This window comes from Protopterus annectens, chromosome 3.part0 (genome assembly GCF_019279795.1).
Source record: "Protopterus annectens isolate FY-2018-M chromosome 3.part0, PAN1.0, whole genome shotgun sequence".
NCBI lineage: Eukaryota > Metazoa > Chordata > Ceratodontiformes > Protopteridae > Protopterus > Protopterus annectens.
The window spans coordinates 1,413,049,063-1,413,076,438 of record NC_056731.1 but is presented as its reverse complement, the minus strand read 5'-3'; positions in this window follow the sequence as shown (position 1 = coordinate 1,413,076,438).

The following is a 27,376-nucleotide window of genomic DNA, read 5'->3' as shown; positions in this document are numbered from 1 at the left end:
CAGACTTATAGGAATTTTTTGGAAAGGGGATACCCACTGAAACTATCACTAAATGTGAGGAAATAAATGATAAATAAAAGAAACACAAACTTTGTACCTATCCTTAGGAACAAAATGGATATAAAAGAATCATTAATTAATTAATTCCAATGAAAGAAAAACTGATGTAATGGTTTTAAGTTATAATTTGATGGCATCTGTGTTGGTTAGAGTGCTAACAGAAAAGTGGTCACCTGTCTTGATGGTGAAACAAAAGCCTTAACAGGAGCTAAACTGAGGGTAACATAAAAAAGGGGAAAAAGCCTAAAAGAATAGTTGGATACGAATGATAATGAAATGAAAAATATTTCTAGGATGGCAAAATGTGGAACCTGCAGATATTGCAGGTACATAAACGATGGGCCATATGTGATGATTAGCACCTATGGAGCAATGATTGCATGCCCAGGAAAATGCAACTGTAACACGTTGAAGTTAGTTTATGTGGCAACCTGTGCAAAGCATTTTACGTTGGTAAAACTAACCGTAGGCTGAGAGATAGAATAGCAGAACATCAAAGGACAATTAGGAAAGAAAATAAATGTAAAAAAATGTATTAATTTTAAGAAATTTATTTTTTTTATTATAGATAGAGTTTGCATTGATGGAAGGGGAGGTGATATTGAAAGTGAAGTGGAAGGTAAAGAAATGAGATGGCAGATGCACTTAAATGCTCAAAATTCACCAGGTCTGAATGATAACATTTCCCTGAAACCATTGTTAAAACAAAGGGCAAATGTTATAAAATAGATTTTCTATGGTGGAATCAATTAAGGTACACATGTAAGACAGTTATATTTAAAAAACAAGTACAAGTATTAATATTTATAGGATTTTATATATAAATGTGATTAAATTGTATCAAAATGTTTAAATTATGATGAGGAAATGATGCAATTTCTTATTAGTGAGTAGTGATTGGGTGCTGCTTCTTTTTAAACAGTATGGTTTTGATACCAAAATGACTCTGATGATGCTATTTGAATTTAGCGAAAGCGCTTAGAATTTTTGGCTGTTTACAATAAATTTATGTCTCATTTACGTGGTTGGATTTTTATTATTTTTTAATTTTAATAATTTATGGACTTAAGAATTATTTTAGGTGGAAAGTTGGCATAAAGGTTAAGGTGTTCACCTTAAAAACAAAAGGAGCAGGGTTTGATTCTCACATCAGGTAATTGGCAAGGCTTAAAATGGCCCACAAGGGCAGTTAGCCTAATACTAACCTATAAACAATTTTATATCTTTAATCCCACCCTTATCCACTACTCACTATCTCCCCTTCAAGTTATAACACTCATTCCACTTTACTTTTACACTCTTACTATCCTCCTGCTATTTTCTTTCAACTTCCACAGATTGTACCCCATTTCCCATTTAATGTTTTAACCATTTCATATTACTTTCATGTACCACTTTCTGCCTCATCCACTGATCTATCTTCTTTTCCTTGACCCCCATTTTACATCCCTTTGCAATTTCATTTTTTATCCACCCTACCAATTTGGTTTAATATGAGACAGGCACCAATGCAAACTGTGAAATGTTACCACTGAGATGTGGAAAGAAAAAAAAAATCACATTTAAAAGTGTTTTAGAATAGTATACCAGCATGTAAGATATGCTGAAAGTAGTGAAGCCCATAAGCTGAGAACACACGAGAAGAGCCCAAGCTGTACAGTCAGGGGGTGTAAAATAATAATTTAAGGACTGGTGAACTTAGAGCTGGTGAATGAGTGTTGGTTTTGATTCCATTGGTAAAACACACATTTGGTAAATGCTACTGCCCATCTGAAATAAAATAAAAATTAAACTATACAAATTACATAAGCAGACTAATAAGAGGAAACCAGAACATGTATAGCATATGAACATTCTGAAAGAAGTACAAACTTATGTAATAGGTTTAGATTCACAGAACAGTAACTCTAGTAAAGAAAAAAAAAAAAAACAACATACATGCCTGCAATAAAGTCAGATGACATACTCTCCAGGATTTAAAAAAACTCATGTAGGCACAGTGTAGAGCCTACATGGAATGTATCCATGTACATGGCCACGGTTCTCTCTCGGTAGCACGCCATGCATATTAATGATTGGTGCGCTGCTGAGTGAGAGCTGAGGAACATGGATATTGAATCAGTATATAGAGAGGTATAGCTGCTACCCATGGCTGCAGATGAGTGTGAGGCTCCCTGTAATGTTCTCCACCACTGTTGTATTGTTGTGAAGTGTGTCAAATGTATAATATGTCATTTTTATGATGTTATGTTTTTTTTAATTTTTTTTTTTTATTTAACTGCATGTTTGAGCAGCATGAAGCATAGGAATGCCAAGCTGTTCTCACATATAAACAGCTGACACCTGCCAGACATCAAAAATTAGAAACTGGATGTAATTAATTGTCATAATTATTTTTTTCTTTTGTCTTTTTTTTCAATATTTGTTTGAGGGGTGCAGCACAGAGTGCAGCAGAGCCAACCATAACTTATACATACATGGCTGACACCTGCCAGACATCAAGACATAGAAACCAGATGTATTTATTTATTTATAGGTGTGTTTAAGTGTGTCTGCGTGGAGCAGTGGGGAACTCAGCAACACTAACAGGTAGCCTAGAAGTATACATGAAGGTATACCAGTTTTATAACATCCAACTAGCTACATGAATAGAGTTACTGTCTTATCTGTAGTAGATCCTGGGTTTGAGTCCATAGCAGGCAGAATATGTCTGTAAATGAATGTAAGGTTTTTGTTTAATTTTATTGAACTATTATGAATTTTTGCACTGCTGTGCTCTGCTAAGTACTGCTCATTCATGCTAAGCAGTGCATAAACATGCTAACAGCTACCAATGTTTGCGTGGTACTAAGCCTTGCTAAAACCACAGTTCTGAGAGTTTCCATGCTACTTGGCTTCACTTAGCTGGTTTGCGAGCTGCTGAGCGACGTGGCATTTTTCTGAATGTTGCTCAATGATGTGTAAGGGTGGGATACAGTCTCTATTAAGCCCAATAGGTGGGAATTCTACAGCATTCATTGGAGTTCAGTCAACTGTTGATATGGCTGGTGGTGTTGGTGAAGGTGTCTGCTTTCAGGTGCAGAGGTGGGGTCTTTAGGAGTCCAGAGTCATTGTTGGGATCCTTGTTAAAAACCATGATCCCCAGCTGATGGAGGGTGGATTCCAGGGCTCAGAGTGTAAGGCGGAGGCCTGGGACTGTTTGGACAGGGTACTCACCAGTGTTACTGATATCCCCTGCACAGGTGAGTAGTGTCATCACCATTATGATGACCTTAAAAGGAGAAATAGGGAAACTTTGGACATGTGGGTCCAAGAGGCAAGAGAAGGGAATGCCCCACAAATATGTAAGTAATTTTCCCTCTGTTTTACCAAAATGCAAGCTGAATGTCTGCAACACTGGTATGCATAATGCTGTGCTTCTCTCCCAACAGCTGCAGCTGAGAGGGCTCACAATGTCGAGTCCCATGCTGGGAGCCTGACCAGGTTGTGCCATAAATGTGGTAAATATGGATTTAGTATGCTAACTGTAGTGCAACAAGCAAGAAAGAGAAAAGCATTTACTGCAATAAAGTATACACAAGAAAAACTGTAGTGCAATAAATGGGCAAGTAGAGCTGTAGTGCAATACAAATAACAACTGAAGTTCAATAAACTATAAACAATAGCAATATCAATAAGCAAAATTATGTTCAGCAGGATTGTGTTGTCATAACCATGCTAGTAGAGCTGTATGCATTGATTGTCTTTGGTAAGGTTGCTGCAGTCAGGTGTCACACTGTAATAGCAGTAGAATAGAAAAGTAATGGTTGCAAACTGTATTGCTTAACTCATAGTACTGTCCAAGGTTGACTCCAGGCCAATTTTGGTCACATAGTGCTCTCTGTTCCTCCTACTTCAGGCAATAAATTTATATGGGTGAGGTTGCCCACTCCATGGGCAGATACTGTGTGTGTACTTCACAGATATTTCAAAGAATTAACAATACAAAATGTTCACCAGCATTGTTGATACTACAATAAAGCTGTTTTAATACATGCAGTTTGGTTGTATTCTATGCATGTGTGCTCTATTGTCACTGCAGTAAATTATAGAATGCAAAAAATGTCCTGTAACTTGTATTGCTCAACTCATAGCATGGTTCAAGGTAATCTACAACACACTATCAGTCACATAATGCTCACATTTTCTCTCTCCCAGGAACAAAAGGTATATGAGTGAGGTAGCCCATGTTATGAGCAGATATTGTGTTCAGATTTCACAGAGTTTTAAAATCAATAAAAATAATGTGTTTACCAGCATTGCTGATTTATAAATAAACCTGTCTACTTCCAGTATGGCTGTATTCCTTACAAGTCTGTACTAAGTTACTGCAGTCACTTATTACATTATTTGTAGATGTCCCTCTTGCAGTCACAGCTATTATATTATATTCCCATGCCTGGCAACTAAGGCATGACAGCTGTCTAATTTATGAACTGTACACAAACATGCCTCTCAAGTGTCACTGTACCTCATACTGTAATTAATATTGTATAATCTGTCTGTGACAGGATTAGCACAGAAATTATTACCTGGAATGCAAAGTATTACCAAATCTGCTTACAGAACATCTTGGTAGTTATATACATCCACATGATGTGCAAGTGTTCTGTGTAGTTGTGTACCTGCATTTCTTATTGCTTGGCCCATACTGTCCCATGAAACAGCTTGAGAGGTATGTATTTGCTACATCACCTATAGGAGACTTGTAGTCACTGTACACAAAACTGACAATACACCCCTGTAGAGTTAATATTAACACTCCTTTCAGGGATATAATCTGTAATGTCACTAATTGACTGTTTTTCTCTTTCTCCCCAGTCCTTATCTGCATGTATTTAATATTGTTATGTATACCTTCACATTCTCCTTTCACTCACTCAGTGTGGGGACATCCACCCCATCCCTGGTCCAAACCATCCCCAAAACCCCAATTCAAATCCAAAACAGCATCAACTACATTTCATAACAATAAACATTTGCCGTATTTGTAATAAAATTACCAAATTCCATGTCTGGCTAACTACTCACACCCAAAGTATTGTCGCAGTAACTGAAACATGGCTAAAGCCACATACTTCAGACACTGAAATTCTTCCATCAGGCTACAACATAATTCCCTCCAATAGAATCAACAGAAAGGGCAGCAGTGTTATATTAATCTATCAAAACTCCCTAAACCTCACATCCTACCCCAAACCAGTCCCTACGTTTAGAAATTCAGAAGTTGTCGTAATATCTTTTCATATTAACAGCAACAAAAACCTAAGTATTGCAGCAGTTTATATCCCCCCAGCCTAGAATATTCCCATTCTAGAGGAATTCCTATCCTGGATAAACCTGAATCTATCAAATGAAAATATAATCCTAGGTGACAGAAATATTAATTGGCAAAATCTAACCTGCAACTCTCCAGCCAATAGTATAAACCTACATTGCTTTACTCAGCTTATCACAACTCCTACCCACGGCCTATCCACAGGATCAGAATCTATCATAGATTGGATATTAGTTACCCACCCTCACAATTACTTAAACTCTGGCACCTTACCCGATATACTAAATGACCACCTCCCAGCATACACCCACAGGACTCACCCTCAAACAGTCAAAGCACACTCCTATATAACATCCAGGAATCTCACTCACTTTGACCAAAATAAATTCATAAGTATTTTAAAAGCTCATAACTGGCTCCCACTAAAAATACTTCCCATAGACGAGGCTGATAATTACTTTAATAAGCTCTTTCTGGATAGTCTTAATAGCTTAACTGCCATCCGTACCAAGTGAAAAAAAGTGAATCACGCCCATTGGTTAACAAAACTGACCAAACAATGCTTCCTTCATAGAGATAAAACATGGAAAACATGGCAAAAAGAATGAAACAAAATGAAATTAATTACAAACAACTCAGAAATAAGGCTAAGAAGCTAGTCACACAAGATAAAAAAATACTTCTCCTGTAAGCTATCAATCTTAAAAAATAATGCCAAAAAATTCTGGAAGTCAGTCTCCACTCTACTTAATCCTGCACTTTACAAAATCCCTCTCCTACACCCAAAAATACTCCACAGCATAGTTCATAGGTTCATAGGTAGGTACTAGGCTATTGGCCCTATGGCCTATATAAGCCTAGCCAAAAAATGTACCCTGGCTTTCGCCACCCAAGAAAATTATTTTCCTGTGCCCCTGTTGAGCAGAGCCACAGAAGTGATCCCTGGGGTGAATTTCCCATTTCCCATCCAATCATCAAGATTTTTCTTGAAGAGTGCTAATGAGGAGCTCTGTTTGACATAGATAGGTAGTCTGTTCCAGAGTATGGGAAGTCTCTGGGACAGGAATCTATCCCTCCAGCATGTTCTATTTCTTGTAGTGACAAGGTTTAGGTCCCTAGAGCATGTAGCTCGGAGGGATTGGGATTTCTTTAATTGGAGCATGTCCAATAGCTCTGGGTATGACATAGCTTTGTATGTTAGACAGAGATTGCCCCTGAGTAGGCGATATGCGATGGAATAAAGGTGTAGTTGTTTGAGACGGTCTGCGTAGGGCATCTGTTTGAGGCCAGTAATCCTCTTTGTGAGGCATTTCTGTGGTCTTTCCAGTTGTTGTAGATGTCTTGTGAGGTACATACCAAAAGGGCCGTTGTACTCTATAATAGGTCTAATGAGTGATGAATAGAGGGGAACAATGACCTCTTTTTTTCTGGATGAGAATCCTTTTGTGATGAGATGAGCCATGTAGAAGGATTTCCTGACCACTGTGGTGATGTGATTATCAAAGGAGAGACTACTGTCCACCTGTGTCCCAAGGTCTGTTATCACATTTTCAGCATTAAGTAGACGACCAGCTATGTGGTGGTTCATGGGTACAGAGATTTTACCAAAGGAGATGCCAATATACTTTTTGGCATTGAGCTTCAGGCCATGGCTTTGACACCAGGCATCTGTCTCAGTGAGGCCCTTTTGTAGTTTGTCCACATCGTTAGGAGTTTCGATTATGGCTCCAGGTTTGCAATCATCTGCAAACTTTGTTAGCCAAAGACCTTCTGTGTTAGCCTGCACTTCAGAGAAGTAGATACCAAACAGGAGAGGACCAAGGACTGAACCCAGTGGTACTCCACTTGTCACTGGTCTGAAGTCGGATTTGGAATCCGTTACTTTCACAGTGTGGGTTCTGTCCATGAGCCAGTTGGCAACCCATCTTGTGACATAGGGATTTATACCTAGTTTAGTGAGCTTATCTATAATTCCAGAGTGGGGGATGTCGTTGAAAGCCTTGGTGAGATCTAGATAAGCTGTGTGAACCATTTTACCCTCATCTATGGCTTTGGTGACTGCTTCAAAGAAGTCAATCAGGTTTAGGAGACATGATCCGCCTTTTACAAATCCAAACTGGGTAGGGTCCAGAGTTTGGAGATTACAAATGTCATTGTTTATGAGTTCCACAATGATACATTCCATGGCCTTGCAGACCAGACTCATCAGGCTAATGGGGTGGTAGTTCCCAGGGTCTGTCATCGCTCCCCCTTTGTGGAGTGGGATAACCGTCGTGGAGCACCATTCAGTGGGTACAAAGCCTGAGGTGAGGCTATGATTGAACATGGTACTTAGGTAGGGTGCCAGTTCATTCTGTAGTTCATGTAGAACGCAGCCTGGGATATTGTCAGGTCCCATGGATGCTGTGTTCTTGGCTTTGGAGAGTGTGTTTTTTACCTGTGCAGCCGTGATTATAGGAAGTTTGCATTCTTCCGGTATAGAGATGGGCCCTCTAGGGGGTGAGAGGGTGGTAAAGTTAGCACTGAACCTATCTGCTAGGATCTTGGCAATATCAGTTGGTTCTGTATATTTAGCGCCATTGTGCTGTAACTCAGAGCAGATCTGAGTGTTCCCATTGAGATTCTTGACATAGACATATAATGCTTTGTGGTTGTCTTTAGAGTCAGTGGCAATTTTGTTTTCGTAACTAGCTTTGGAGGATTTTATGAGGGATCTCACCTTCTTACTGAGGTTGACCAGGGAGTTCCTCCAGTCATGGGATTTTACTCCTTTTTGCAACAGTTTCTTTCTTCTGTTGTAGATTTTGTTTATGGCAAAAGACCACCAGATTGGCTTCCTTTTTTTGGAGGATAACATCTTGGTTCTATTAGGGATAGCACGATCCATGCCCTCGTGTAAGTGCTTATAAAGTGTATTTGTGTAGGATTCAGCAGTCATACCTCTATTGTCCATCTGCATGGGTGTCGTGAAGTTTGCCACTTCTGTCTTAAGAAGTGTGAAGTTGGCTTTGGAGAAGTTTTTTTACGATGGTTTCCCTAATTGGGGGTGGGGGTGGGATGTGGATGCCTAGGCTGATTAGCTTGTCGTCGGATCTGACCAACGAGGAATTGACCTCTGGTGTGGAACACCGGTTTCCCATGTTGGTAATGACCAGGTCTAGGATATTGCTGACCCTGGTGGGGGTGTGAATAAGTTGATCCAAGGCATTGGAATATATGAATTTTAGAAATCGTTGAGCAAAAGAGTTGGTACATAAGTAGTTTACCCAATTAATGGTGGGATAGTTGAAATTGCCCATTATTAGTGTGTTGGGTTGTACCCTAATACTTTCCAGTGTGTCAAGAAATGAGGAGTGGGAATCCTGAGGCATGGTGGGGGGTCTGCTGCAAGCTACAATTTGGATTGCGGTCTTACCCAGAGATAGTTGCATTTGTATAGTCTTGGATGCATTATGCTGTGCAACTAGCCTGGAGGTGTGGATATCCTTAATGAATATGGACACGCCTCCACCTTTAGTGCTTCGTTCTGGGTTAGGTGGCCGAAATGTGTGGTATGAATTGTAGCCTGGTAATGCAGGGGTGCTTTCTGGAGCTTTGAACCAGGTCTCTGTCACTGCACAGATGTCATTGTTCTCCATTTTAAGGAGTGCCTTGAGTGAGTGCATTTTGAGGTTTAGACTTCTAGCATTGAGTAGCATTACCCTCAGATTTTGCTTGCTTGTACCTGTTACGGTGGTGACTTTGTCATTTGAACCTTGCCTAAAAAAGGTACTATAGGGGTGGCAAGAGCCTTAGCCAGTACCTGGAATCCTAAGGGCGACAGGTGCAGGCCATCTCTGGTAAAGCATCATGGTCTGTCGATCATGTTGTCCCAGGCAGACAAATACTGGATCCCCTTAGAATGACACCAGAAGCTTAGCCAATTGTTGAAGTCAGTCATTTTGTCCTTGTACTGTGGTATCATTCTGGGTGATGGCAGGATGCTACTCACGGTTAGGGTCATACCTGCCTGGGATACAAGATCGGAGAGCTCTCCATGTCTCTTTTCATATAGTCCAGGGAGGTACGTCTCAGGTAATTCACACCAACATGGACAATGACAGTGTCATATTTGCACTTATTGTGGAGTGACTTGAGTGCATGCGTTATGTGGCGGATCCTGGCACCTGACAGGCAGCTGACAGTAACTTTCTCCTTGTTTAGTCTAGTGAGTGGAACATCAGTGTGCCTGACTATAGAGTCACCTATGACTAGAGTGTTGGGTACATTGTTATGCCTTATGAGCTGTGGTTGAGTGGCACACTGAGTTTGTGGGCTATGTTTCATTTGGGTTGTGTTAGGGGGTGGAGTTTGCTTGCATTTATGCTTTGGATGTCCCTGATGCTTGGGCAGGTTTTTATTGAGAGCCTCCGCGAATGTAGGTGTGTGTTTTGTGTTTCTATGTGTGTGTTTTGGTGGTGTAGGTTTTGAGGGACTATGTGATGAGTGTGGTGTGGTGCAAGTGTTTACCTTCTCCTCTTGACTGTCTAGTCAAGTCTTGGGTGAAGAGAGCTTTGTTTCCAGTTTGGCTATATAAGTGCATCTCTCACAGGTTGTAGTGTTGGGTGGTAGGAGGAGACGGTTGTCTGTGTACATGAGGCAATTTCTGCATTGCCCCAAGATGCCCAGATTTATCAGGTAGACAGGAGAAATCACTGGGAGCTGACCCTTAGACATGCCTGGATAGGTGCTTATTTATTAAGTACTAAAAACTGCTTTCCTCTAGACAAGTGAGGAAAGTTGAGTGCTGTAGTAATTTGCAGCTTATGTAGTGCTTACGAGTTCTGAACAAGTGCTGAGTTCAAAGAAACAGATTTGAGTGCTGAAGCTAGAAAACTGGCTAGTTATAAGAAACAAAACTAAGCTAGAAGGCTTCCCTCCAATGCAAAAGGGCTTGGGGGCTCAGAAGCCTACAAACAATCTAGACCACTTAACAGGAAAGGCAGGAAACAAGCTTAAATTTTTTTTGTTCTCTTCCCCAGATGCTCTCTTTGTACACAGTAGGAGTGCCTGAAATCAGAATATGATCTCACTGCACTCAGTTGAGTGAGCAAATGAGATGGGCCCAGAAGGAGTATCCAAACACAAATTTACAAGAGGGGCAGGCAGTTTCAAAGCCACTAAGATTAACACCAAAACAGAAACAGGGAGGATGGGTGGGAAAACTAACTGAAGAACAGAGTCAAAACTTCCAATTCAGTTAATATTCATGCAACACAAATCAATTTAAATACTGTATTATTTGAAAAAAGTGCAGATAAAAGGTACTTAAATTCTCTTATACATCCAGTTGAATACAGCTAGATCTTAGCCGGCCAAAGTTGAGGTTTTTAAGCAGAAAATATTTCGAACTGTACCACTTAAATAGGCATTGACAGGAAATCAAAGAATGTGGCTACCCCCACACCTGCAATTTCTAACAGACAACAAAATTCAAGCAAGCACTAAATGAAGAACAGAGTCAAAACTTCCAATTCAGTTAATATTCATGCAACACAATTTAAATCAATTTAAATACTGTATTATTTGAAAAAAGTACAGATAAAAGGTACTTAAATTCTCTTATACGTCCAGTTGAATACAGCTAGATCTTAACCGGCCAAAGCTGAGGTTTTTAAGCAGAAAATATTTCAAACTGTACCACTTAAATAGGCACTGACAGGAAATCAAAGAATGTGGCTACCCCCACACATGCAATTACTAACAGACAATAAAATTCAAGCAAGCACTAACTGAAGAACAGAGTCAAAACTTTCAATTTAGTTAATATTCATGCAACACAATCAAATCAATTTAAATACTGTATTATTTGAAAAAAATGCAGATAAAAGGTACTTAAAGTTTTCTATGACTTTAACACCCACCACAATAGCACCATTGAAAACTTAATCAAAGACTCCTCAACAAGCTTAAATCCAAACTCCCAGAATACAAATAATTACATACAAAATGGCAACATGTTACTCACTCCTGACATATATTCTAATCCACCAGCAACTCCTTCATTTACTATTCAGCCAGTACCCACCTCTGTTATATTCAGACTCTTAAATAAACGCAGACCATGCTCTCTGTCTGCTGATAACCTTCCCCCAGAATATCTACAACTAGCAGCAAATGCAATTGCATATCCCATTAGCATTCTTACAAATCATTCTCTCTCAGAATGTTACATCCACATTTGTGGAAAAAAATCTATTATTACTCCACTACACAAAGGCAGAAACTCTCATGACCTCTCAAACTATTGCCCTATCTCTATACTTTCTGCATTATCCAAAATCCTTGGCAAATGTGTACAAACACAATTACTCAAATACCTCATGGATAATAATCTTCTGTCTCCCACCCAACACGGCTTCCATCCAGGGCACATCACTATTACAGCCCTGCCCTGCTCTCATTCACTGATACTGTCAACAAAGCCTTAGATGCTGTTCAACCTACTTCAGTATTCCTACTGGATCTATCTAAAGCTTTTGACACAGTATCACATACCAAGCGTCTAATCCAACTAACAAAACTTGGTTGCTACCCCGAATCCCTCAACTGGTTTATGTTGTACCTATACAATAGGCAACAATTAGTAAGATGGCATAATGTCCAATTTGATTATCTGTCAAAGAGCACAGGAGTCCCATAGGCTTCCATTCTGGGACCACTACTCTTCAATATCTTTATCAATGACCATACCTCTCAACTGCCCAGATTTTCACAGAATGACCAGATTTTTGGCTCATATTTTTGGTCTGTTCTTCATAAAATTTGTAGTTTTCTGGCAAATCACTGGGATGATCTGAGGATTTATGTTACTAAATAATGACACACATTTGGGTTTCAGTCTTCATATCCTTCAGAAAATGTATATTAAAACAAACCCTGTTACTCTAGCAACTTTCTATGTTTATAAGAGCAATATTTAAAATATGTCCCAATTTTTTGACCAGTATCTCCCCATTTTGTTGGGTTTGTTCAGATTTCTTGCACTAAGAGGTTGAGAGGTATGTCAATGACCTTCACAAATCCTCCCAACTAGGCAATATTATCCAGTATGCCGATGATTTGACAATAATATCTACCTCAAACTATTTCTCTGATCTCCTCACAGTTACTCAAAATGCATTTACACAGATGGAATTATAGCCAAATAATGCACAACTGCTGTTAAACCCCCCAAAAACAAAACTTCTGTTATTCTCTAGAAAACTGCCAGGTATAGGTTTCAAAATCTTTTCTAAAGAAAGAACAGAAATAGAAGTAGTAAAATCTGCCAAACTACTAGGCATTACATTAGAAGACAAATTCACCTTTGAGTCACACATTCTTAATGCAATAAAGAAAACACACTTTAAATTAGGTAAACTTTATTGTCACAAACTCTACCTAGGCAATCACACCAAAATAAAACTGGCAAGTACCTTATTCATCCCTTCCCTTCTATATGATAGTGCCATCTTTATTAATCTTTACTCATCCCTCAGCAATAAACTTCAATCTTGCTATTATAAGATAGCTAAATTTGCCTCAGGAAAGTCTAACTGCTAACACCACTGCCAAGCAATCTCCAGACTGAACTGGCTTGAATTCCCCAACTACCTCTGTTATACCCAATTAATTCTAGCCCATAAACTAATCTATAAACCAAATAGCTGCCCAGCACTCTCCTCAATACTACAAATTTATATTCCTACACATACACTTAGATCATCCAACAAATTGCTATTAAGTGCAACCAAACCCAACAAAAGAATTGGACAATGCTTGTTCTCCCACAGGATTGCTAAACAGTAGAAATCCTTACCCTCCCGTTTAACCCAAACTGACTGTATAAAGACATTTAAATCAGCATTAAAAACATATCTCCTAAATAACCTCACTTGCAACAGCAAAACAATTAAGCCACCATAACACCTTCCCTAATTAATACTAATCTACATCCACAGTTCAAGTGACTACTACCATATTTGTAATGCAGCTTAAGTTCTGCTGTTTGTTCTGTAAGTACTGCCATGTTTTATGAAATGCCAATATTTAATAATGTACTCATGTACTGCACTGTATTTACTTATCTGTGATTATATATGTACTCGATTACCAATTTTTTGTTAAGTTTATATATATATGTTTTCTCTGTATTAATTGTGGAGCTTTCCTCCCTGAGCCTCCACTGAAAATGAGTTTGTGACCCAGTGGACTTTCCTGGTCAACAAATGTCAATAAATAAATAAATACAAACAAATAAATAAATTATTATGGTTTACTATTAATATATTTTGTTAAAATAGCTATATTTTGGGAAATGTAGTTTATTATTGTTATGTATTATGAAGAGAATGAGAGGGAGAGAAGGTTGGATGATGTAGGGATAGTAAATCATGAAGTACAATGGATTAGCAAGGAGGAAGTAAGGACAGCTATGAAGAGAATGAAGAATGGAAAGGCTGTTGGCCTGGATGACATACCTGTGGAACCATGGAGGTGTTTAGGTGAAATGGCAGTGGAGTTTTTAACCAGATTGTTTAATGAAATCTTGGAAAGTGAGAGGATGCCTGAGGAATGGAGAAAAAGTGTTTTGGTACCGATTTTTAAGAATAAGGGTGATGTGCAGAGCTGTAGTAACTACAGAGGGATAAAATTGATCAGTCACAGCATGAAGTTATGGGAAAGAGTAGTGGAAGCAAGGTTAAGAAGGGACGTGATGATTAGTGATCAGCAGTATGGTTTCATGCCAGGAAGAGCACTACAGATGTGATCTTTGCTCTGAGAGTGTAGATGGAGAAGTACAGAGAATGTTGGAAGGAGTTGCATTGTGTTTTTGTAGACTTAGAGAAAGCATATGACAGGGTGCCTAGAGAGGAGTTGTGGTATTGTATGAGGAAGTCAGGAGTGTAAGAAAAGTATGTAAGAGTGGTACAGGATATGTACGAGGGTAGTGTGACAGCGATGAGGTCTGCGGTGGGAGTGATGGATGCGTTTAAGGTGGAGGTGGGGTTACATCAAGGATCAGCTCTGAGCACTTTCTTATTTGCAGTGGTGATGGACAGGTTGACAGAAGAGATCAGACAGGAGTCCCTGTGGACTATGATGTTTGCAGATGACATTGTGATCTGTAGTGAGAGTAGGGCACAGGTGGAGGAGACCCTGGAGAGATGGAGATATGCTCTAGAGAGAAGAGGAATGAAGGTCAGCAGGACTAAGACAGAATATATGTGTGTGAATGAGAGGGAGGATAGAGGAATGGTGAGGATGCAAGGAGTAGAGGTGGCGAAGGCGGATGAGTTTAAATACTTGGGGTCAGTAGTTCAGAGTAACAGTGAGTGTGGAAGAGAGGTGAAGAAGAGAGTACAGGCAGGATGGAGTGGGTGGAGAAGAGTGTCAGGAGTGATTTGTGACAGATGAGTACCTGTAAGAGTGAAAGGGAAGGTCTACAAGAGGGTAGTGAGACCAGCTATGTTATATGGTTTGGAGACAGTGGCATTGACAAAAAGGCATGAGTTTGAGCTGGATGTGCCAGAATTAAAGATGTTAAGATTTGCACTGGGTGTGACGAGGGTGGACAGGATTAGGAAGAAGTATATTAGAGGGTCAGCCCAGGTTGGAAGGTTTGGAGACAAAGCCAGAGAGGCACGATTACATTGGTTTGGACATGTGCTGAGGATGGATGCTGAGTATATTGGGAAAAAGATGCTAAGGATGAAGCTACCAGGTAACAGGAAAAGAGGAAGGCCTAAGATAAGGTTTATGGATGTGATGAGAGAGGACATGCAGGTGGTTGGTGTGACAGAGCAAGATGCAGAGGACAAGAAGAAATGGAAACAGGTGATCTGCTGTGGTGACCCCAAACGGGAACAGCCAAAAGAAGATGATGATGATTATTAAGCTTTCATATTGACATATCTTGTTAAATTAACCATTTTGTTGATCTTAAGCAGTTTATTATTATTATGTGTTATTATGCTGTCATATTAACATATCTTTGTTGACTTAACCGTGTGGTTGCCCTTATGCTTTAACTGCTACTGGCATGCTGTTAACATGCTAACTGTTCTGTTATTTCATGTTGTATCATACATAATATACATTGCTATGTAATTTGGGTTAATTAATATGATGCTCCATGCTGTTAATACTAACAATGATTTGTTCATAACTAACCTCAACGTATTGCTAGACCTCAATTACCACAGCATGTCAAGGTAGGCTGGTTCCTGCTGATCCCTCTCCCTTGCCTCAACCGGCCATGGCACCAGGTCCCAGCTCGTGTGGGACCCAGACCGGTGGTGCCCCCACTGCTGCTCCTGCAATACCTGTGGCATTGGGTAGTGCCACCTAACAGGATGGAGTCAGGCCCCCCTCTTGGAGCGGTGGTGGAGGGGCAGTTGTCACCCCAGCTGAGCTGCTGGTCTTGGTTCGCAGGATAGTTCACTGTGGCTATGACCACCACCTGCATCAGACTGAGGACATGGTGGCCAACATGGTGGGGCAGCCTTATCCCGGTGCCCAGACTCCAGCATTGCCACCCCTGGGGTAGTGAAGGAGCAGTGCCAACAGTCCAGTGGGTGTGGATGTGAGTCATGCTGCTGCCATCTGGAAGCTCATGGGACTTCACTTAAATTCAACAACACCCTCCCTATCCAAGATGTTCACTCCCTTCATGTGTCACACACAGCCCCTGTCTGCTGTCATATCTGTCGTGTCTGTTTCCAAATGCATCCTAACCTACCCAACTTACCCCCCCCCCACATGTATCTATGTCTCATCCCCAACATTACACTCTCACCTTAAAAAACAAAATATGGGCACCTGTCCCCAAAAAATGTCACCCCATACACTTATTTATTTATTTATTTAAGATTTGTTTACTGGGAAAATACGACTGGTTCAGGGACCCATTTTCCACTGATGCCCAGGGAGAAAAGCTCCAAATGATACATGAAAGTTAAGACAATTTACATGAATAAGATAAAAAACAAGTAGTAAAGCACACATTAATAATAACTGAATACTAAATAAGTACAGAGAGGTAGATGCAATAATAAATACAAAGAGGTAGGTAAAATAATAAAACAAACTAAATTAAAGTGAAGTGGTAGACTGCAAACTTTGTTTATATACATCACGTAGGAATAAGGTAAAGAAAGAGGATCAGAACATTATATGCAAGTGGATGCTTAGAAGGATGGGAGAGTTAAGAGTGTAGAATTGTGGAAAGGCTGTTAGTCCATTATGCTAGTGGTTAGTAGATGAAATTCCTGTTTTAAGGGTGTGTTTGAAGTTGTTAAAGGTCTCAATGGTATCAATGTCTGTTGGCAGAGAGTTCCAGATCTTGGCCGTGGCATGTGAGTATACTTACTGTCCAGCTCTTTTGTTTGGAATGTAGACTGTTAGGAATTGTTGTTTTCAGAGCTGAAGACAGTGGTCCAAGAATTAGGTGTTGTGTGAGTTTGAGCCAATTTAATTCTTTCAGAGCTAGGTAGTGGTGGGAACGGTAGGGGTAACCTGTGATGAATTTGGTAATTTTATGATAGCAGGATTAGAGATTGTTTTTAAGAGAAGATTAAAAATTGATGTATAAGGGAGCTGCATATAAGAGTGAGGGAAGCAAATAGGTGTTGGTGAGGGTTTTTCTAGTGGAACTATCCAAGAAAGTTTTTTGTCTGAAAAGTGATGTGTGTTTTGTTAATGCGATTGCAGATGTGATGTTCAAAAGTTAGTTTGTTATCTATGGTTGCACCTAGAAGCTTAACTGTGGGAACTGTTTCAATTTCTGTGTTATCCTGTGAGAATATTTTAAAGTCAGATGAGACTGGTTTTGTTGAGAAAAGCAGGAGTTTTGTTTTTTTAGGATTTAAAAGTAGCTGGGATTCTCTGTCATGTCTCTATTGAGGTGAAGGTGGCTTGAGTGAGTTGCTGGAGTTGTATGTCACTGGAGGAGGAAGTTATGTTAGTGTCATCTGCGTATTGGATAATGGAGCTAAGGAATTTTGAGGTATGAAGGTTGTTGGTGAAAACATTGAAAAGTAAGGGTCCAAGTATGGAACCTTGTGGTACCCCAGTTATGTTGGCTTGATATTGTGATAATTTATTTTCCCATTTGATGCACTGTTGGTGGTTGGAAAGGTAGCTTGCAAACCATATTAGGGATGGAGAGGTGCAGCCTATAATGGATATCTGAGGAAAAAGTTTGTTGTGAGACACTGTGTCAAATGCCTTTGATAGGTCTAGTAGTAAGACAGAAGTGATATTACCAGAGTCAATGGGTTTGGACACTGTGTCCATGAAGGAGATTAGGGCAGTGGTGGTGCTATGTGATGGGCGAAAACCATGTTGGGTAGGGGTAATTAGTTTGTTTTGGATGAGGTGGTGCAACAGTTGTTTATGTGTGCATTTTTCCAGAAGTTTGGAAAGAAGAGAGAGGATGGAGATTATTCAATAACTGGATAGTTCAATGGAATTGCCCCCTTTATTTAAAGGAGTGATGAGAGACTTTTTACAGAGGTTGGGGACAATGGACTCTGCTATAGAGCAATTTATTAGGATATTGATAGGATATGCTATGGCTTCTGCAACAAGATTAAAGTATTCAGGGGGGAGGTTGTCCGCGGAGAGGAAGCATGGTTTTAGTTTTTGAAGTAGTTTTTGAATGAGAGAGGTAGAGACAGGTTTACGAGAAAAGGGGACAGAAGATACATAGCTCTCCATTTTGCACACTTGTCCAATGGACACATAATTTGGACCAATTGGGTTGACAATGCAGTTATGTTGTCCTCACCCCTCTTACTGGGGTTTGAAAGTCCAATTTCATCTATAAAACATGTCAAAATGCTCAGCTGCTACTGTACAAGAAATAGATAGCTATGGTTCTTTCCTACACCCATCCTGCACATCCCTCCATGACTTTCACATTGTTTTTCCCCCTGCTTGCCCCCATTTCACCAATTTCCTATCACTCCCTTTTCCCTTTCTTTATATTTTTTTAGCACGGCGCTGTACAATGGGCTGCATCACTCAGCTTCGCTTAGCTCAGCTAAATAGAGCTATAAGGACTATATGTGTTTCTAACATGGCCACAAGGCGTCACGTCAGGACCTGCCATGTAGTAGAGGGTGGGGTAGAACTTTACGTCAGCAACGACAGGCAAATAAAGCTAACTCAACAGCTCTGATGCCCTCTGGCCCACTCTAGCTGGATTTTCACCTACAGTCCAGTACCTCCAGCGTACATCCCTCCCAAGTGAATATCATCTAAGTATGTACACCTCATCTGTAAAGGATACCTGCTACCACTAATCCTTGAGTACTCCTGTAGTGGCTCCTTTTCATCTGCAGACTGCACTCTGTAGCTATTTCCTCTCTTACACTTGTCTAGCTACCCCTTTTTCTTCCAGGCTCCCTCCAATCTACTCTACTCCTCTCTAACTTATACCGCCTATTCTGAACTGCTCCTACCCCCTACCAAACTCTCTTTCCCTGTCTGCTACTCTCTATCTAGGTTAACAGTTTTGTCAGTACTGTACACCCCTCTTAGCTATTCTCTCCTGCTGTTGTCAATACTTCTGCCTCAACGTCTAGAGTCCTACTGACCTAAACACAGCACAGCCACCACTGCTCTTCCTACAACTCCCTGCCTTTTCTGCTAACATCTCTATCCTTTTCACTAGCTTCTCTGATTCTTTAATGAGTCCTTCCTTGTGGATGTAGCCCCACTCCATTCGCCCTCGCCATGCTCGTGCTAACTTCGTGCCCGTACCATACTCCCATTCCCACCCACCCCATTGCAATTACCTTAATACCTAACTATCCCTCCCCTTCCTGTCCTACTATCCACTACAGCTCCACTTCCTGCCAATCACCACTCCCACCTTACCAATATGTCAATCTTATTAATATCACTTTCATCTCACCAATCTGTCACTTTTATTAACATTACTTCATACATACCAACTATTTTCCCAACCCAACCATTTTCTACTCCAACATGCTCTATCTACTCTTATCTTCTACACTGCTTCTTATTCTCTCTATCACCACATCTTACCACTCCAACCTGTATGACCCACTCCAATGCACCCCAACTTCTCACTCATACAATATACCTCCAATTACTTCTTATTTTACTATCTCCCCAGATCTCTTCACTACCTCTACCTCAAGGCTATTCAAACCACCCTTTTACAGGTTATGAAACCTTCCCCTAAAGCTAAATCAAAGCTACACAAACTATCATTTACTACATTCTCTCCTCTCTCTAAACAACTACTCCACTCTGGTGATGTTCATCCCAACCCCAACCCCAGTTCAACTCACCCCACTCGTACTCTCCCCACAACCACCTTCACAACTACCCCTTCACTGCCCTCATCTTACAACTCATACAATCATCAGTCTCAGTCACAACAATCATTCCCAGCTAAAGACTTAAGCATTTACTCTCTGAATATTCAAAGCCTAACAAATGAAGTTACTGAGCTGCACTCATGGATTGCTCTCAATACCCCAAACATTCTTTCCCTATCAGAAACCTGGCTTAAGCCACATATCTCAAACAGTGAAATACTCCCACCTGACTATAACATCTTCAGCTCTGACAGACCTGTAAAAAAAGGGGGTGGTGTAGCCATCCTCTACTCTAACAACCTTAACATCTCACCATACCCCTCCTCTATTCCTGACTTCCTCCCAGCTGAACTCAACATCCTTAACTGCCATCTGAATCCACACAATAAACTTGCTATAGCTTCCATCTATCTACTTCCTGGCAACAATCTGCCCATTCTAGAAAACTTCCTATCCTGGTTCTCCCACAATATACCACATGAGACACTTATACTTGGCGATGTCAACATAGACTGGTCCAAACTCTCTACTGACTCTCCCCAACTTAGCATCTTCCTTCATGGATTCCACCAACTTATATCCTCCCCCACTCGCTTCAATAAATATTCTATTTCCAGCTCCATCATAGACTGGATCCTTACCAATAGCCCCCCACCACTACTATAATCCCACCACCTTACCTGATTCCCTTAGTGACCATCTGCCTACCTACATCCTTAGACACTATTACCATACTCCCAAACCCCACCTTATCAAGGACTGTCGTAAATTATCCACTTTCAATTCTTCCCACTTCAACTCTATTCTTTACAACACAGATTGGTCCATACTTGAACAGCTCCCCCTAAATGACGCTGTCAGCACTTTCAATAGCATTTTCTTGAGTACTCTAGACTCCCTACCTCCATCTAGAAAGATCAGAGTAAAATCAAATCATGCTCCCTGGCTCTCCAAAGAGACTAAGTCCCTCATGAAACAAAGAGACAGCACGTGGAAAGCCTGGATTAAAACTAAACAACCACAACTTCTTCTCAAATATAGACAACTGAGGAACCTTGTAAAAAACTTACCACTAATGACAAAAAGTCATACTACAGTTCCGCCCAGCTTAATAACAAATCCAATCCCCGTAAATTTTGGTCAGCTCTCAACAACATTCTCTATCCTGGAAGTCCCTCTAATCCCTCCCCATACCCAAACTCTTCCCATCAAGAAACTGCCACCCTCTTAAACAAACACTTTATCTCTTCCATCCAAAATCTCATAACCACCAATCCTAACTGTACTTCTATACCTACCCCTCCTAGTCTAACTAACTCAACTTTGTTTTCCTTTCAGCTTGTTCCCACTACTTTTATCAAATCACTACTGCTCAAACTAAAACCATGCTCTCCTTCCACTGACAAATTACCTACTACGTTCCTCAAACTTGCTGCTGACTCTATTGCCTATCCTAGATCTATACTAATAAACATATCTATTCTTGAATCAACTGTCCCTACCCTCTGGAAATATTTCTTTACTATCCCTCTTCATAAAGGTGGAAACTCCACAGAACCTTCAAACTACCGACCCCCTCTCTAAGATACTAGAAAAATGTATCCACTCTCAACTTCTCAATCACCTCGTTAGCCACCACTTGCTTACCCCTACCCAGCACAGATTTCGTCCCCCACTATAGCACCACTACTGCTCTCCTCTCCTTCACACACACCATTGCTGAAGCCCTAGAGAACAATAAACTAATTTCTTGTCTCTTCCTAGATCTCTCCAAAGCTTTCAATACTGTCTCTCATCCTCTACTGTTATCCACACTTGCTAGCCTACAACTATCCCCCTCCTCACTTGCTTGGTTCAATAGTTACCTATCTGCCATAGAACAATCTGTCAAATGGCTCTCAGCCTCTTCCCCCTTTCTTCCCATCTCTACTGGTGTTTCTCAAGGCTCTATCTAAGGGTCCCTTTTGTTTAACATCTTCACCAATGATCTTTTCACCTCTTGTAAAGAATTGTCACTCATTCAATATGCTGATGACTCCACACTTATCTCCATCTCTGATAACATTTCCAAACTACACTCCCTAACCCAACAAGCCCTACTATTCTCTGAACAATGGCTTTCTCACAACATACTGATCCTATATCCCAAAAAGACTAAACTCCTACTTTTCCTTCCCCATTCTCATTCTCACCATAAAACCTCCTTTGTTATTACATCTTTAAATAATACAACTAGCCAACCTGCTAACCACACAAAACTCCTAGGGGTCATCATTGATGATGAACTAAAGTTTAACCTACACATACACCAATGTATAAAAAGAACACACCAGAAATTAGGCCTACTTTATCAAAACAAAATACTCCTGATGCTAGACTTACCCTGGGAAAAGCCCTCCTCCTCCCTACCCTTCTATATGCTGCCCCAGTACTTACCAACATTCAGGCCACCACTCTTAACAAACTACAACAAACACATACCATAAAATAACCAGATTCATCACTAACTCCCCATACAACTCACACCACTGCATTGCTTTAAACTATCTCCAGTGGCTTGAACTTCCTCAACTACTGCTACTTTATCAATTTCACATGCTTCACTCTATCCTTTATAAACCCTCCTTCTGTCCATCTCTCTCCTCCTTAGTCTCTATCTACATTCCATCCTGAACCCTCCGCACTTCTAATCAACAACTACTTAACATTTACCAGCCTACAAAGTCTGTTGGCAAACTACTCTATAAACACTCAGTCACCCATTCCTGGAATAGACTTCCCCTTGACTTGCATTCAGTTTCACATACCTCCCACTTTAAAAATGAACTAAAAACATATTTTCTCAATTCCAGGAACTGCCCTTGCAATAACCCCACTTAGTCCCCCCCCCCACTTGCCCTTATTGAGATTCCTACTTAGTCCCCCTATACACCTCACATAAGGTATTTGAATAACTACTTAGTCCCCCTATACACCTCACATAAGGTATGTGAATAACTCCACACATATAGCAGTAATATATAGATACTTTGTTTTACTCTCAGCCTATTGCATTATCTCCCAATAAAACTTTGTTTCATATTTTTCATTTTTTCTCCTTCTCCATACTTGGAACTTTAACTTGTTTGTATGTACTCAACAAATGTAAGACTCTAACTCTGTATTATTGCCTCTCACCTCAATATTTCTGTGTAGTATTATACTTTGTAATAGAAATTTATTTGTTAAAATGTAAAATTGATTCTCACCTCAAAACTTTTGTGTAATATTATACTTTGTATTGGAAATGTATCATTGGAGCTTTTCTCCTTGGGTCTCCACTGAAATGGGCCACAAGCCCAGTTGGACTAACCTGGTTAACAAATGTCAATAAATAAATAATATAAATAAATAACATTGTAAGACACATTTACAAAATAAACACCTTTGCCATGTTTGGAGTCCAAGCCCATTACATTTGCAGCACATTGCATTAACCTGCCACACTACTCTTAGTTAAAACAGGTGGTTTAAACAAAACATAGTAATTGCTAATTACAGTCATTAGGCCTGTTTCAGCAGACCTGCACACCACACCACATCGAGCAAACTGGAATAAAAAATAATGGAAAAAATGGGAGTGTACCTTGGACTCTGGTGCAATAATATCCCACTAGATAGTCAAAGACATGATAAAGGATGTAACTGAGGCCTGGGATAGCAGGTAAATGTGCTCTTTTATCAGCAACATGTTGAAAGTCACCTTCTAAGGCATTCATGGCAAAATACGTTTTCAGCTGGGACTCTGGTGCAGAAATACATCCATATAAAGCCATGCACATACTGATGGATGTAGAAAATGGTTGCCACAGCCTGTATATGTGCACATATATCTTGCAAATACACCTCCTGTCACAGTGACTCAATAGCTCATTCTGCTGAATGCCTTGCATACAGTGCATTTTGCCAGACACAGTCTTGGGTTCAAATCCAGTGTTGTGTTGCATTTCAATTACATTATTGTGCAGACAGCAATTAATGAATGACTCATGCACTCTTTATCCACACAAAGCATTGCAAATTAAATAACTGTTTTTCAGTGCTGGAAGTCACAGGCCTGCAGGTAGTGACATACTTCACATATCTGTATAGCATTATTATATGTCACCTAGTCCTCTGTTATTGACAAAGTTGCCTATCTTATGTACCTTAAACCCATGCCTTAATTGGACTATAAAGGGCACCCTCATCCTGGCTCTGCCCCTAGAACAAGGCTGTCACAGCTGACACAGATACACCTACAGCTTGTTGTCCTCCAAAGTTTTCATAATCTTTATGTCTATTACCTGCAGAAGCAGCTACAGCTCTATGTAAAGGTTTTTGCTACAGACCTGCCCTCTGAGACGATGTAGTCTCCTCACCCCAATAATGTCTATCTCAACAGCTAAGAAAGGGGCCCTGGTCTACATGAAGGCCTTATATATTGCACAGTAGTTGCATGGCATTTGTTAATGATAGTGCAATTCAGCTATTTTGGCTGCAATTAGCATATCAGAGCCACAGATTGATTATGGGGTAATTACCTGCTAATGATAAAGAACCATGTTAAAATGCAAGCAGCTGGCTATGGAGAAACATTCTGTATGAGACTTTATTCACAGAGAACACACCTTTGCAAAACATTACTATTAGCACATTTCAACAGAGGAGTACTGCACTCCACCAGGTATGTAACTGTTTTATGTGTACAACAGAATGCAAGTGGATGGATAGAGGTATGGGGAATATGGATTACAACAGTAAGCCTGTCTTACACCTGTGGTAATGACATGTCATTGATATCCTGCTGTCTTATACGTACAGGGGATGTACAATACTTCAAAGTTGCATTGTCTATTGTCATTGTTGCACACTAGTGTTGTTGGACTGTCCCTTTATAGTGGTTTTAATAGCACACTGCTGTTTGTCTGGCACTGGTCTTATGACATATTTTTGGGTGGTTGGCCTTAGGGGACACACCACAGTAGACTGGAGTGTTGGGTGTATGATCATACAGCAGAATCTTCCATGGCACACAGGGGAAAAACCTCGGTAGTGAGGTTGTATCCACACACGTAGTATGTTGTCACACTGTGGGGTATGACATGTGTGAGCAAGTAGTGGATAGTGCTAGCCATTTTGTCTTTGCTGTATCTGTACATAGTGGACATCCACATATCTGATCCTGTAATGTGTTCCCATTTTGCTGTCTTTCAGGAATAATGTACCATAGATGCCATGTCCCCTTCTCAGATGCGGAGAATGAAATAATACTTGAAGGACTAAGGCAGCATCATAACATCCTGCTATCCAGGGAGAGGTATAACAGGGAACAGTGGGCTGCATTTTGGGCAAACCTTTTCCATGATGTGAATGCCAGTGGCCACCAGGACAGGACATGTGAGCAGGTTCGACACCATGCAACAGACATGGTGAATGCTGCATGATGAAAGGCAAATGATGTAGCCAGGGATTTTGCCATCATTGGTGGGGGGGGGGGCTGCAGCGGAACAACCACTCTTGGCCACTGAGGAATTCCTGGTGAACCTAGGAATGCACAACACTTCCCAGGCATCCATCACACCACACATCATGGAAGCAGATGCCACAATGTCCACAGCAGAGGAGCGTGAAGGTAAGCTTACTGTCATCACCACTGTAATACTGTAGCAGACATTGTGTCAAGCTGTACATACTTTTGCTTGGCTGTCAGGTCTATCTGCTTTGAGGAGGTGGGGTTTAAGCTCAGTTGTACACTCATACACAGAATGGCACCAGTACATCAAGTAACACAGTAGATATTGTACAAGTGAGATATAGGTACGTATTATCTTGTTGTGCTGCAACATGCAGTGGTACTGACACTGCCTCACCCTCAACTTTTTACAGGTTCGTCAGGTGTTGTCCAAGCCCATGCTCCTGCTCCTGATAAGCTTGATACTGTTTTGTTATGGTACATATATATGTTATTAAAGTTAAGGGCCAGAATAATGCCCTATGTACACTTAAGTTTGCATGCAGCCAGAGTAGAATGTTTGTATGTTCCATTCTGGGACATTTACCTAAGGGTCTTAGAGTGGGTAATCACAGGAGTGTAGCTGAGTGAACAGAAACACTTTTGCAGTTATAGTTAAGAGCAAATAAGCCTCCAGGTTTATATGAGTCAATTAATCAGACATGCCTTTTAAAACCAGAACAGTTGATGGTACATAGCTTAGGCATTGGAACCTGTATTTGTATATATTTGCTAAACTAGGTGAACTGGGTTTTATGTGTTGTTTTATCAAGTATAGTGTCATATGCAGTTTTGATCCTCATTATTATGACTGTTGGTGGATTTTCCATACATAATAGTGAAGTTAGTAATGTACTGCTTTTGTCTTGGATTTCACAGGTGACTGGGGGGGTGGAGCCTCTCCCCCACACAACCTGATGTCAATGTCTCTTTTGACTGTGCTGATGATGGCTGCAATGAGGCACATATGGGGTTGTCAAGAGCTGAATATGTCCCAGAGATTGACATTCCTCTTCTGCCCCCAGTGTCACTGTACACAGTCAGCTTGCCCACACATTCCCAGTGCCCACAGGCCAAAGAAATTGGACAGTTGGAGTGAGGAGACATTTCACAAGAAAGTGTGGCAAGTATGGCTCCAGTGAGTATAGACACTGGCCATAGCCAGAGAGCTGGTGAGGTCCCACAGAGGCAAATTGACAGGGGCACTTGTAGCTGGACTGCTGTCTGTCCACCACCTGTTGCAGATGTGACATCATGGGTCACTTGGCTCATGTTTCTGGCTGTAATGGGGGCAGAGGCATGTTCTGAACAGAACACCAGACGTATGCTTAGGGTTATGGATGCAGCACAATCTGACATCCGTGACTGCCTCCACCGCATTGGGGACACCCTGGATCAGTGGACAGAGACTGGGCTGTGATAGTGTCTGTCTTGGACCACACATTTTCTGTGCTTTAGCATCTGGATGGAGTTGGGTGTTGGACCAGTGGATGTAGGATAGCAACACCATCTGCTGAGAGTCCACGTGGCCATGCACAGTCATGCTCCCATAGTGGGAGTACATTCAGCACTACAGAGGGGATTGTGCTGTCCACACCACAATGCAGCAAGCCATGGGCTTGTGGTCCTGGATGGTCCTATGGTAGTGTGGTCCCAGCAGACAGCATTCAGCATCAGGTACTAGCATCACATCTGACCTTGGGTATGGTGGTGCCAGTGCAACTCCTGACAGAGCCAGTTCCCATGTTCAGGGCCAGAGACAGTGAACTGTACAGTCCACATCCGTCCAACATACACACATGTAGGGCTAGCACTGAGCTTGACTGTGTACATGCACACACTCACATACCACTGTCACATGCAGGTCACCTACAGACACACTCGGCACCTCTCCATGGTCCATCTATCCCGCTCTCCTTCATAGGTTCATAGGTTGGTACTAGGTTACCGGCCCTAGGGCCTATACAAGCCTATCCATAACAATTCCCTGGTTATTTCTTCCCACAGTATTTACTTCCTGACTCACACACATGCTGTCAACCATTTGGGGCATCCTAGGCCTCCAGCACCACCCACACAACACCCTGTGCA